The sequence below is a fragment of the Nicotiana tabacum genome, chromosome 18 (assembly GCF_000715075.1).
Source record: "Nicotiana tabacum cultivar K326 chromosome 18, ASM71507v2, whole genome shotgun sequence".
Classification (NCBI taxonomy): domain Eukaryota; kingdom Viridiplantae; phylum Streptophyta; class Magnoliopsida; order Solanales; family Solanaceae; genus Nicotiana; species Nicotiana tabacum.
Genome location: NC_134097.1, coordinates 84,152,865 through 84,168,040, shown reverse-complemented (window position 1 = coordinate 84,168,040; position 15,176 = coordinate 84,152,865).

Below are 15,176 nucleotides of genomic sequence, written 5' to 3'. Positions count from 1 at the left end.
CCATTCAGTCATGCTCAGCCAGCTCGCCTAGGTTATCGTGGGGCATCATCAGGTCATGGTTTTCACAGTTCTCATCAGGGCCAGTCATCACTTAGTGCCCTTCCAGCTCAGAGTTCGTCCTGTTCTTATCATTTCAGGACTCTTCAATGCCAGGTGCATATGCTAGTCATTTCGGTGCTAGGGGTTCCCTTCAATCCCCATCTCCAGCGCCCAGAAGTTGCTATGAGTGTGGAGAGATGGGCCATATGTGGAGGCAGTGTCCTCGTTGTCTTGTGGGTTCATCTCAGCAGAGGAGTCAGCTATCAACTTCAGCGCCAGTTACTTCACCACCACCCACCCAGCCAACTAGAGGTGGAGGTCAGTCAGCTAAGGGTCTCCCTAGAGGGAAAGGTCGATCAGGTAGCGGTCAGGCCCGTTTCTATGCACTTCCAACTAGACCCGATGCTATTGCTTCCGATGCTGTTATTACAGGCATTGTCTCAGTCTTCCACAAAGATGCTTCTGTATTATTTGATCCCGGTTCCACTTATTCTTATATGTCATCATACTTTGCTCATTATTTGGATACGTCCCTGTCACACCTCCTTTTTCCGCACCCGCGAGGGCGCAAGGGAGTTTTTTCCAATTAAAGGACAATCGAAACGGGATTGGTTTATTTATTTCAGAGTCGCCACTTGGGAGATTTAGGGTGTCCCAAGTCACCAATTTTAATCCCGAATCGAGGAAAAGAATGACTCCATATTATAGTCTGTGTACCAGAAATCTGGATAAGGAATTCTGTTAACCCGGGAGAAGGTGTTAGGCATTCCCGAGTTCCGTGGTTCTAGCACGGTCGCTCAACTGTTATATTTGGCTTGATTATCTGATTTTGTACATGTTAAACCTATGTGCAAGTTTTAAACTCTTGACCGCTTTTATTATTATTTTTACGAGAATTGCAACGTCGTGAAAATATATCTCGAACTACGTTACATCAATGCACCCGTGGTTATTGACATATCTCGACTCGGTTGAGATTTGGATTTGGGTCACATAAATGTGCACCCGAATTAATAAAAATAAATTATTAAGACGCGCCTAAAGCAACTAACGTATTGTTATTTTGGGGAAGGCCATAAAATTTGCTAAACGGCATGTCCCGAATTCTAAGTTTTTTTTAATATATATACATTTAGAGGGCCCCGCAGCTTCTACATTTTTATTTGTCGAGGCTCGTCTCATTTATTATTAAAAGGAATTTACAACGTCATGGAAATGCATCTTGGGCCATGCCATAATCAATATACCCGTGATTAGAGACACATTTCGATTCCGTTGAGATTTGGATTTGGGTCACATAAATGTGCACCCGAGTTTAAGGAGATAACATTATTAAACACGCGCTTAAAGAGGCTATTGCGTTATTATTCCGGGAGGGTCGTGAGATTCGCTAAACGACCCACCTTGGAAACTGAATGCTTCGATATTTACATTTAACGAGGGCCCCGCAGCTTGTACGTTTTTCTTTATTTTTTTGTCGAGGCTCATCTCGTCCTTATTTTAAAAGGATATCCTATAGCAACTACGTTTCTTGTCGCGTTTGTCTCTACTAATAGAAAACAGAGATAGTCCTAGTTAATTACATGCTTGCCGGCTTATTTATAGCAAGATTCAAAAATGCTTTTACAGAATAAGTAAACGGGATTACGCACACGGACAGCTGATCGGACATTATGGGCCCAAATCCAGCTCATACGGGATGGGCCAGACCTGGGCCACTGTTCATCTGATATGGACCTGCCTGGTCCGTTTCTACCTAGGCTCAACCTCCGTGAGGTTGAGACCGTAAACTTGTGTCTTTGTCCTGTAGGTGTGGCTGATTACTAATTATAGCAAAGCAATTCATCCAAAGGAGACGAGCTTAGCTAGGAATGGATAATTTCATGCTTAGCATGTATTAAACGACATGTTACACGATTAAACCGAATCTGGGATGCAACCTATTGTATTGGGAATGTTTTACCTAACCGCATGCATATATAGACTTACATTCAATTGTCCTACATTGACGTCTATTAGACAGGCAAGCTACTTCCAGCATCCAAACAAGAATAAAATTATTATACATTACATGATATTTAATGTAACAATCTATGTATAAAAGACATTCTTCAGGTCTTTTCATTTGTATTCATGCTCAATTTTCCAATTACATCTGACAGTGTATTAGCTGTGTACCTGGTATAGAGAACAAAAGAAGGAAAAATCAGTTGAGTGGCACACAGCAGGCACAACAGCAGCAGGTAATCAACACAACACAACAACAAACAAAGCAGCCACAATGATGAAGCTCAGCGAGTGATCGAGCAATGAACAGACTATCCCAGAAAAACAGAGTAGGAAACAACAACTCAGAGTGTTGAATGTAACAGCAATCCAGTAATCCCAATAACCCCAAAAGCTCAACAAATAACCACTACAGTTCCGATAATCAAAAACTCAAACCAACAGTACACAGAAAGCTCAGTGTAGTAACAATCACAGTAGAAGAACACAGACTTCTCTTAATGGAACAAATAACAATCCCAGTGAGGATAACCAACTTGGTTTCTTTGTGCAGTTTTTTGGACAGTGTTCAGTTACAGTATTTCTGGAAATTTCTTTATGTTTTTTCAGTTTTCTTCAACTCACAAGACCTCTCTTCAAGACTAAATTTTCCTGCCCCTTTTAAGTTCTGAAATAGCCTATTTATAAGCCAAACAACCAGTGTAGTCAAGCTGCCTGGATTCTCCCACTTGCAGACTGCCCATACCTATTAAATCCCATGCCTAAACATCTTTTTGATGCCAACCATCTGTTCCCCACGCTTGGCCTTATTCTTTAATCAAGAGTTATGGGTTCATTTAAGTATTCATTTTAAACCCCCATACTCTTGTGTCTTGTTCCCCATTTGCATTAGTTTAATCCTAATTTAGTACTCTACTTGTCAGCTCATTTAAACTAAGCTTTTTCTGTTCTTTTCAAACCCCCAGACTACCCCTGTTAAACCATGATTATTACTGCCCTAAACCCCTTGCAGCATCAGGGCATTTTGAACTTCTGAAAGTTCAATTCAAGACTGCCCTAGCATGATTCTTTTAATTTGTTTACAATGCAGTTATAAGCTAGTAGTCACAGCAAATGTCAAGCATCCAATTAATAATCAACAGGTTCATTCACTTACGTGAAGTTGTACGAATTAGAATATTTGAACATTCAGTCGTAGGAAGTTAATCGACGACATTTATCAAGTCGACTATACTAATTATAACAGGTAACAATCAGTCGTTCATATAAACCAATACATACAGGGACCTGAAGGGCTTCGGACAACCTTGGTCAATCACTGGGAACCTATATAAGTTATTTATGCGACGACTATCCTAATCGGACATGTTTATCATAGGATACGTTCAAATCACACACAGAAAACAATCGACCAAATAAAAGGTCTTTGACAGAGATGGAAGAAATCCGAATGAAAAATAACAAAAATAATAAACAAATACAACGAAACATGCTGACAACTTAATTAGCAGTTGAATAAAACAAAAAGGAAAAGAAAAACTTACCGAGAAATGTCCAAACAAAATTGATCCAAATCTGACTCAACTCTGACCCTTTGAGGCCGAACAAACTTTAATCAGGGTGTTCTCACATGAGAACACCTTGAATAAGGTCTATTAGACCTCAAACCCCCGTTAAGGCTAGCCGGATTCCCCAGGTTCATGTGTTCTAAGGTCTGTATTTTCAGATCTAGTTTTTTAGAAGTTGTGGGTAGATTCGGACCAAACCAAGCCTGGTTTGGTCACGAGGGGGATCAGGGGAGTGTCTGGTATGAAGATGGTGATGTTTGGTATAGGTCCGGGTTCGACTCGAATCTTCAAATGAAGATTCGAGATGAAGGAAGGGGATTCGAGGCTATGGGGTAATAGATCCATGTTCAGGAGAGTGAGGGGGTCCTAGGGTGTTCAGGAGGTGGTCACCGGCGTTCATGCCGCCGGGTTCTAGTGAAGGGGAAACTAGGGCGGCTGCTAGGGTTTCGGGGGGTTTCAGGGCGGAGATGAGTGAAGGGGGGGGGGTTCGACTAGGGGGCGTGGGGTGTGATAGAAAGCTTATATATGGTCTAGGGGTTTAGATCTGAGCCGTTGGATCAGATGATCTCAACGGCTTGGATCTGATGGTGAGGGGTGAGACGAGGTCGTTTGGTATTAAAACGGGGTCGTTTGGGTTTAAGTGATGGATTGGGTTGGACCGGCTAAACAGGTCGGGTCACGGGTGCGGATGTGGACCGTTGGATCAAGAGGCTTAGACGGCTCAGATCGACTTGCCTGAAACGACGTCGTTTGAATTGGTGCTTGGGCAGGCCGGATTTGGACTGGACTTGAGTGCCGATTTTGGGCCTATTTCGTTTCATTTTTGGGCCCAAACCGATTTTCAACTCTTTTCTTTTTGTTTTTTTTTTCTAATTTTAAAACAAAAAATGAAAAATAACAAATAAATAGTAAAACAAATGAAATTAAAACAAACAACAATGTAACACTTCAACACCATTATCACACCAAATTAAAATATTCAAGTAAGTTAAATCACAACCTAGAACGAACAATGCACATATATTTTTGAATTTTCTTTTAACTACTGAATTACGGTTTGATTACTATGACAGACATACCTTGTGTTTTGACTGATAAGATCAAAAAATGCAAAAAAAATGGGATGAACCACAAATGACTAGCAGTACATGTCATGAAAAATTGGAAAATTTGTACAGCGAGGTCACTGGTCACTATTTTTGTTTTCTCTTGGAGTGCTTGTCCGTGAAGCAAAAATCACGTGCTTACAGCTGCCCCTCTTTGCACAAAGACACGAAGGGTTTTCGCGCCAAGATAAAGCGGGCGATTTTTGCTCGTCCGAGTACTCCGTGTGAAGCATTTTTGAAAAAGATTTGACCGAACCTTTGCTTCAGAGGTTTCCTATATATCCTGGGCTGAACAGGAATCAGGTCAATGTAGTTCTGGAAATTTTGGCAGCTGGGACTACCGTGTGACTGTAGTGCTTGTTGTTGTCGTGCGCTGCTGCATGCCGCTACAGGATGCTACCGCTCGCCGATCTCTTTGTTACATTGTTCTGAAAGAAAAAACAAGAAGCTAAGCTAGACTATGGATCATGAGGTCTCATCTATCTTCAACTTGTTCTTATTGCCTTGCTTTCTTGTCGGCCAACGCTTTCCTCCGATGCCTTTATTTTGTGGACTTGGGGGATGATACTGGTCCTTCGCCTTTTCTGAATGCCAGTTTTCATCACTACGCTTGATCTGCTGGGGACATGGCCCTCTTCTTTAAACCTTTCAATGGTTCCTTCAGTGGTATGGCTTTCTTCATTAAAATTGTTATGTTGGGCATGCTGTAACGTTCCCAAACTGCTTCTTTTGAGACGCGTTCCTTTTTCCTTTTGAATTGCGCGCTTGCCTTTGCAAACTTCTGCTTTTTGGTGCTGGGGATTTTATTGTTTCCTGCTTGGGGGTCTCTGTTGTAACCTTCCGCCTTCAGGTGGGGTTACTGATTCCAAAATCTAAAGCTGAAAAGTATTCCCGAATTTTACTGGTGGGCGACCTAGAACTTAAATGTATTCCCGCATTATACTGGTGGGCGACCTAGAACTTAAATGTATTCCCGCATTATACTGGTGGGCGACCTAGAACTTAAAAGTATTCCCGCATTTTACTGGTGGGCGACCTAGAACTTAAAAGTATTCCCGCATTTTACTGGTGGGCGACCTAGAACTTAAAAGTATTCCCGCATTTTACTGGTGGGCGACCTAGAACTTAAAAGTATTCCCGCATTATACTGGTGGGCGACCTAGAACTTAAATGTATTCCCGCATTATACTGGTGGGCGACCTAGAACTTAGAAGTATTCCCGCATTTTACTGGTGGGCGACCTAGAACTTAAATGTATTCCCGCATTATACTGGTGGGCGACCTAGAACTTAAATGTATTCCCGCATTATACTGGTGGGCGACCTAGAACTTAAAAGTATTCCCGCATTTTACTGGGTGGGCGACCTAGAACTTAAATGTATTCCCGCATTTTACTGGTGGGTGACCTAGAACTTAAATGTATTCCCGCATTTTACTGGTGGGCGACCTAGAACTTAAATGTATTCCCGCATTATACTGGTGGGCGACCTAGAACTTAAAAGTATTCCCGCATTTTACTGGTGGGCGACCTAGAACTTAAAAGTATTCCCGCATTTTACTGGTGGGCGACCTAGAACTTAAATGTATTCCCGCATTTTACTGGTGGGCGACCTAGAACTTAAAAGTATTCCCGCATTTTACTGGTGGGCGACCTAGAACTTAAATGTATTCCCGCATTATACTGGTGGGCGACCTAGAACTTAAAAGTATTCCCGCATTTTACTGGTGGGCGACCTAGAACTTAAATGTATTCCCGCATTTTACTGGTGGGCGACCTAGAACTTAAAAGTATTCCCGCATTTTACTGGTGGGCGACCTAGAACTTAAATGTATTCCCGCATTTTACTGGTGGGCGACCTAGAACTTAAAAGTATTCCCGCATTTTACTGGTGGGCGACCTAGAACTTAAATGTATTCCCGCATTTTACTGGTGGGCGACCTAGAACTTAAAAGTATTCCCGCATTTTACTGGTGGGCGACCTAGAACTTAAATGTATTCCCGCATTTTACTTGTGGGCGACCTAGAACTTAAAAGTATTCCCGCATTTTACTGGTGGGCGACCTAGAACTTAAATGTATTCCCGCATTTTACTTGTGGGCGACCTAGAACTTAAAAGTATTCCCGTATTTTACTGGTGGGCGACCTAGAACTTAAATGTATTCCCGCATTTTACTGGTGGGCGACCTAGAACTTAAATGTATTCCCGCATTTTACTGGTGGGCGACCTAGAACTTAAATGTATTCCCGCATTTTACTGGTGGGCGACCTAGAACTTAAATGTATTCCCGCATTATACTGGTGGGCGACCTAGAACTTAAAAGTATTCCCGCATTTTACTGGTGGGCGACCTAGAACTTAAATGTATTCCCGCATTTTACTGGTGGGCGACCTAGAACTTAAATGTATTCCCGCATTTTACTGGTGGGCGACCTAGAACTTAAATGTATTCCCGCATTATACTGGTGGGCGACCTAGAACTTAAAAGTATTCCCTCATTTTACTGGTGGGCGACCTAGAACTTAAATGTATTCCCGCATTATACTGGTGGGCGACCTAGAACTTAAAAGTATTCCCGCATTTTTCTGGTGGGCGACCTAGAACTTAAATGTATTCCCGCATTTTACTGGTGGGCGACCTAGAACTTAAAAGTATTCCCGCATTTTACTGGTGGGCGACCTAGAACTTAAATGTATTCCCGCATTTTACTGGTGGGCGACCTAGAACTTAAAAGTATTCCCGCATTTTACTGGTGGGCGACCTAGAACTTAAATGTATTCCCGCATTTTACTGGTGGGCGACCTAGAACTTAAAAGTATTCCCGCATTTTACTGGTGGGCGACCTAGAATTTAAATGTATTCCCGCATTATACTGGTGGGCGACCTAGAACTTAAATGTATTCAGATTGTTTCCCCGTTCTTCCGAAATCATTTTTTGACAATCGGCAGAAAATTTTCTGCCCCGGTTTTTGGTGATTTCCCTGGCGTTGCGTCTTGCCGCCATTATCAATCCTTTGTTTTCCTGCAGCAGACAAAAGGATTCAGTCAGTTTCACTTATGGTGGGAAGAGGTGCCTTTCCGGTGGATGCTTTTCCTTCTCTTTCCTTTTTTCTTGCTCCGTGTCCCCATAATTGGTTGGCGGACAAAATCGCTTGCTGGAGGTTTCCGGCCTGCTGGGGGACAGTTTTCCATTTATCCCCCTTTTCTTCTCTCTTTTTACAGTACATGCTGTGGGAGTCTGCTTTTACTCCCGAAACCACTCCCTTTAGGAGTTTACTTCCTCCAAAACCGCAGGGCACAACATTGCAGTACTTGGGGCCAGCCTTTAGGACTATTGGGGTTATCCTGCATTTGATAAATCCCCCTCCGGTCTCTGGTAGTAAGCTTTGAAAAATCCTTTTCAAGACAATTTTAGGAAGAGAAATAAAAGATAGAAAAAAAGAGAAAATCTTTCTGAACCAATATTTGGTGGGAGAAGAAATTCAGAAGAACTTATCTGGAGGATATGACTGGTCCCCGTGATCAGGACGTGCACCATAGATTCCCGACCCAGTCTAGTTGTATCAATCGATTTGCCCGATGGTCTGACTTGCTGGGGATGATAAATGAGTGTCCATTTTGTTGCGAATGTGGTCGCTTTTTGTTGATCTGTCTTGTCGCCTCATAGTGCCCTTCGAGGGGTTTTCACTAATGAGACTCTCTCTTTTCTCTCATCTCCCGGCGCCTTATGGTGCCTGTGAAGGTTTTCACCAATAAGACTCTCTCATTTCATATCTCTCATCTTACGTCGCCTTTCGGTGCCTGTGAAGGTACCGATAAGACTCTCTCATTTTATTCTTCATCTTACGTCGCCTTTCGGTTCCTGTGAGGGTTTTCACCGATAAGACTCTCTCATTTTATTTTTCATCGAGGAATCGGGGTGTTGTTGATATGACCCTCTCTTCTGGAGATTCCTTTGACCATCAATTCATTCCCAGTCTTACGATCCTCTTCTTTGTTGGGGATCGGTGTATTATTCTCGGCCTTATTTGCCTGACTTGGCGTCTCTTAGATATTGATCGGGAGGTCTTTTGGACGTCGATGTTGATTTTGGTGTGGGGTTAAAGAAAAGCTATCAAAAAATGAAATAACTTGATGGGTGATCTGCTACAACTTTTGGAATCAAACCTTTGTTGGAACTTAAAACATAAACTCTGCCCCAGTTTTCTTGCTTGGGGAATTTTATTTTTTTTATACTTGTGTTGAGCTACGTGCGTTATGCACACTGTGCCTATTATGCACACTATGTACATTATGCATCCTATATTCACTATGATGCACACTATGACCGAGCCGTGATGCGCCTACGTATCCTCTTTGAGGAATCAGGTCAAACGTAGTTCCCACAGTTTTTGTGGTTTTTATCTTCCTCTTTTGTCTTTTTCCTTCTTTTCATTTTCCTTTAAAGATTTTTCTTTTTCTTTTCTTTTCTTTTTTTTTCTTTTTTTTTCTTTTTTTTTCTTTTCCCTTTTTTCATGTCTTTTCCATTAGTGATTCCAAAAGAGGGGTATGAAAGAATAACTTAAGGCTCAAAAGGGGAAGCAAGGGTTAAAAGTGTTTGGATAGAAGAAAGAATTGCCTCCGTCATCTCATTATCCAATAAATGCCAAATACAAACGAACGAACCAATAATCACCATAATTAAAGAAATTACGCATAATATCTCTTGACTGCATCAGAATTGATGGCCATGTCGACACATCTTCCCTCGATATCTGTCAAACATAAAGCACCGTTGGACAACACTCTGGTCACGATATAAGGCCCTTGCCAATTTGGGGCGAATTTGCCTTTTGCCTCGACCTGATGTGGGAGGATCTTCTTCAATACCTGCTGCCCTACTTCAAACTTCCTGGGGCGCACCTTCTTATTATATGTTCTTGCCATTCTCTTTTGGTATAGCTGACCATGGCACACTGCTGCCAATCTTTTCTCATCTATCAAGCTCAACTGTTCCAATCGAGCTTTGACCCATTCCTCATCATCAATCCCGGCCTCAGCGACAATCCGGAGGGATGGAATTTCGACCTCTGCTGGTATTACAGCCTCAGTCCCGTACACCAACAAATAAGGAGTTGTACCTATGGAAGTCCGGACGGTAGTGCGGTAACCCAACAAAGCAAAAGGTAACCTTTCGTGCCATTGTCTGGACCCTTCCACCATCTTTCGCAGTATCTTCTTGATGTTCTTATTGGCTGCTTCGACCGCTCCATTCGCCTTGGGATGATATGGGGTGGAATTGCGGTGGGTAATCTTGAATTGTTGGCATACCTCTCTCATCAGGCTGCTGTTAAGATTCGCACCGTTATCCGTGATGATCACTTTTGGGATTCCAAATCTGCAGATGATATGGGAGTGAACAAAGTCCACCATTGCCTTTTTGGTTACTGACTTGAAGGTTTTAGCCTCAACCCATTTGGTGAAGTAATCAATGGTCACTAGAATGAACCTATGACCGTTGGATGCTGCCGGCTCGATGGGCCCAATGACATCCATGCCCCATGCCACAAACGGCCAGGGTGCTGACATCGTATGTAACTCTGTTGGCGGAGAATGAATCAAATCTCCATGTATCTGGCACTGATGGCATTTCCTCACGAAAGTGATACAATCGTGTTCCATGGTGAGCCAATAACACCCTGTTCGAAGGATCTTCCTTACTAATACATACCCACTCATGTGTGGTCCACAAACTCCAGCATGTACCTCTGCCATAACCGTCGTGGCTTGAACGACATCTATGCATCTCAACAATCCCAAATCCGGGGTTCTTTTGTACAACACTCCTCCGCTGAGGAAGAAACCATTCGACAAACGCCGAAGGGCTCTTTTTTGGTCTCTAGAGGCCTGTTCCGGATATAGCCCCATTCTGAGGTATTCCTTGATATCATGAAACCAGGGTTCGCCATCTGCCTCTTCTTCTATGGCGTTGCAATAAGCGTGCTGATCACGGACCTGGATGTGCAGAGGATAAACATACATTTTGTCAGGGTGGTGCAGCATTGATGCTAAGGTGGCCAAAGCATCTGCAACCTCATTGTGAACTCTCGGGATATGTTTGAACTTTACCGATCGAAATCGCTTGCTCAGATCATGCAAGCATTGTCGATATGGGATGAGCTTTAGATCTCGTGTTTCCCATTCACCCTGAATTTGATGTACCAAGAGGTCCGAGTCTCCCAAGACCAAGACGTCTTGGACATCCATGTCCGCAGCTAAGCGCAGACCCAAAATGCAAGCTTCATACTCGGCCATATTATTGGTGCAATAGAAGCGTAGTTGAGCCGTAATAGGATAATGGCGTCCTGTTTCAGAAATGAGTACTGCTCCTATTCCAACCCCTTTTGCGTTTGCAGCTCCATCGAAGAAAAGCTTCCAACCCGGTTCCTCAGTTAATTCCATCTCATTTGTATGCATTACCTCCTAGTCGGGAAAGTATGTTCTTAAGGGCTCGTACTTTTCATCAACGGGATTCTCTGCCAAATGATCGGCCAGCGCCTGGGCTTTCATGGCTGTCCTCGTCACATAGACGATATCAAACTCTGTGAGCAGAATTTGCCATTTTGCTAATCTTCCTGTGGGCATAGGTTTCTGAAAGATATACTTCAATGGGTCCAAACGGGATATGAGATAGGTAGTATATGAAGACAGGTAATGCTTCAACTTCTGAGCTACCCAAGTTAAGGCGCAACATGTTTTCTCAAGTTGAGTGTACTTGACCTCATGTACTGTGAATTTCTTGCTAAGATAGTAGATGGCCTACTCCTTCCTTCCTGTGTCGTCATGTTGCCCCAGCACACAACCAAATGAATTTTCCAGGACCGTCAGATAAAGAATTAAGGGCTTCCCTGGCTTAGGCGGGACCAATACGGGTGGATTAGACAAATACCCTTTGATTTGGTCGAAAGCCTCCTGACACTCTACCGTCCAACCTACCGCAACATCTTTTCTCAACAACCGAAATATGGGCTCACAAGTTGCTGTGAGTTGGGCGATGAACCTGCTGATGTAATTGAGTCTACCCAGCAAACTCATTACCTCTGTTTTGTTCCTTGGTGGTGGCAAATCTCGGATGGATTCAATTTTGGATGGGTCTAACTCAATCCCCCGTCGACTGACGATGAATCCTAGTAGCTTTCCTGATGGAACCCCGAATGCGCATTTGGCCAGGTTAAGCTTGATATCATACCTTCGGAGTCTTTGGAAAAATCTCCTTAGGTCTGCTACATGGTCCTCCTGACGACAAGACTTTATGATCACATCATCGACGTACACCTCGATTTCTTTGTGTATCATGTCATGAAATACAGTAGTTATTGCTCGCATGTACGTTGCCCCGGCGTTCTTCAATCCGAACGGCATTACCCGATAGCAGTAGGTTCCCCATGGCGTAATAAATGCTGGCTTTTCTGCATCTTCCTCGTCCATTAGGATCTGATGATAACCCGCATAGCAATCCACAAAGGATCCGATCTCGCGCCCCGCGCAATTATCGATCAGGATATGAATGTTGGGCAATGGAAAATTGTCATTGGGACTTGCTTTGTTGAGGTTGCGGTAGTCAACGCACACCCTAATTTTCCCATCCTTCTTTGGGACTGGTACCACATTGGCCAACCATTCGGGATATCGAGTGACCCGAATGACCTTCGCCTGCAACTGCTTAATCACCTCTTCTTTGATCTTTACACTCATTTCTGTTTTAAATTTCCTTAGTTTTTGCTTGACCGGGGGGTATGCCGGGTCAGTGGGCAATTTGTGAACCACTAATTGGTGTTTAATCCAGGCATATCGTCATATGACCATGCAAAAACATTTTTGAATTCCATGAGGGTTTTGACCAATTCTTCCCTAACATTCGGCTCAATGTGGATGCTGATTTTGGTTTCTTGGACGTTATCAGCGTCTCCTAGATTCACAGCCTCAGTGTCATTTAGGTTGGGTTTGGGTTTTTCCTCAAATTGGCACAGTTCTCGGTTTATTTCTTCGAAGGCTTCACCTTCGTCATATTCAGATTCATCGTCACAAACGACCTCTTGCATCATTGAGTCGGATTCAGATTGATTTATTAGACTAGATCGAAGATCCGCTGTGCATGCCATGTCATTAGAACCAGTAAAAAGAGAACTGTTCAGAAAGAAAAAGAACAAGACAAAAATTAAAATAGGACAAAAAGATAGAACTTTATTAAACTTGCGGGATAAAAGGGTTCACACTTTTACAAGACAAACGTAAAATTTGGATTACACCCTGGAATAATCCGAACAAAACAAAACAAACAAAACATAAATCAAAGCCTACTACCAAGACTCCCCTCGGACAGGAAGAGGAGTAACAGTCCAATTGTTGGTTTTGGCCTCAGGCCCCACAAACTGTATCTCTGTTCTGCTGGAACCTTCTCCAGCTTCTACCACACTGACATCCGCGAATAGCCTCTCAAAACTCTGATTCAGGTCCTCATTTATACCGATCAATGGTCCTAGAATCTTTGGGACCGGTGACCCCTTGGCACTTGCTTTAACAAAAGACCTTGAGAGACGCGGCACTGGTTTAGGTAGAAACCAAACCCTCTTTTTCATTTTTCACGCTTGCTTCCTATCTGCTGCGGTTGGTTTGAACCCCAGTCCGAAAGTTTCCAGATTTTTAGGTAAGGTGACAGGTTGGAAAATCCCCTGAAGCTCGACTCCTAGGCCTTTTCCCGGCACAAATCCATTACCCAGCATTTCCGAGACCATCATGACTGTTGCGGCAGCTACCCTAGGGTGTGGGATGATCTCTCCTTCAGAAATTTTGTTGGCCAACCCTGTGTCGAAAATCTGGTAGACCCAAGGACCTTTGTCATCAGCCGTCTCTATGAAAGGTACAATGGCTCCGCCCATGGTGCACGTTGTATCCTCGCCGTGTAACACGACCTCTTGTCTTTCCCACTCGAACTTCACCATCTGATGTAGGGTGGAGGGCACCGCTTTGGCTGCATGAATCCATGGTCGTCCCAACAACAGGTTATAAGATACTGTGGCGTCTAACACCTGGAATTCCATGGTAAACAGGACTGGACCAATGGTCAGTTCAAGTACAACATCCCCCACAGTGGCTGTTCCGTTTCCGTCGAACCCTCGGACACAGATACTGTTCTTGTGGATCCTTCCGTGGTCGATCTTTAACTGGTTCAGGGTAGATAGTGGACAAATATTGGCGCTTGAGCCGTTATCCACCAATACTCGAGTTACCACTGAGCCTTCACATTTGACAGCTAGGTATAAAGCTTTATTATGCTCCGTACCTTCCATCGGCAGGTCATCATCTAAGAATGTTACCCTGTTCACCTCGAAAATCTTGTTGGCAATGGTTTCCAGGTGGTTTACAGAAATCTCACTGGGTACATGAGCTTCATTCAATATCTTCATCAGGGCCCGCCGATGCTCCTCAGAATGGATCAGTAATGACAGCAGTGAGATCTGGGCCGGTGTTTTCCTCAGCTGTTCGACCACGGAATAGTCCTGCACTTTCATCTTCCTCAGGAACTCCTCAGCCTCTTCTTCGGACACAGGTTTCTTGGTTGCAACTGGGTTGGTTCTTCTTAGCTCCACCGGAGCAAAACATCGACCTGATCGAGTCAGCCCTTGTGCTTCACAACTAACTTCTTCCACCTGTTTTCCTTTGTACATCACCACCGCCTTTTCATATTTCCAAGGCACAACCTTGCTATCAATCATCGGCAGCTGGACTACAGGCTTTATGGTGACCAGTTCTCTATATGACCCTTTCAACACAACAGCAGGTGCGGGCGGAACCCCTGATATTACCAACTTGTTTGGCTCGGGTTTGCTTGTTATGGCGGACGGGCTCTTTCCCAATATCACTACAGGCTTGACGCTCTCTCCTTGTGACTGTACGCTTGTTCCCCCACTGGTTGAGACTTCTTTCGGGGCGGCTTGGATCATCATCACTGTTTATGAGGGTTTTCTCAACTCTCCTCCCTCATACACCAACTCAATCATGTGAGTCTCGTGGTGCGCTGGTAGTGGGTTTTGGTTGATGTTAGGAGCTTCCGGTGTCTGGACCTCGATCTTATTGGTGTCAATAAGATCCTGTATGGCATGCCTTAATTTCCAACACTTCTCGGTATCATGTCTGAGCATCCCTGAGCAGTATTCACAACTTATTGATCGATCCAAATTCTGAGGGGGGGGGGATTTGGTTCTCGAGTCTGGACAGGACTAACTAAACCCAATTGCCTCAGCTTGTGGAACAAAGCGGTGTAGGTTTCTCCCAACTCCGTGAAAGTTCTCTGTTTCTGCAACCTGTCATTCCTAGCATCTGGATTTCCCCGAAAGCCTGCCCCTGAAGGGTTTCTATATGCCCTCGGTGGAGGATAGGTGTTTTGTGGTGGTGCATATATGTTCTGGGGAGCCGGCG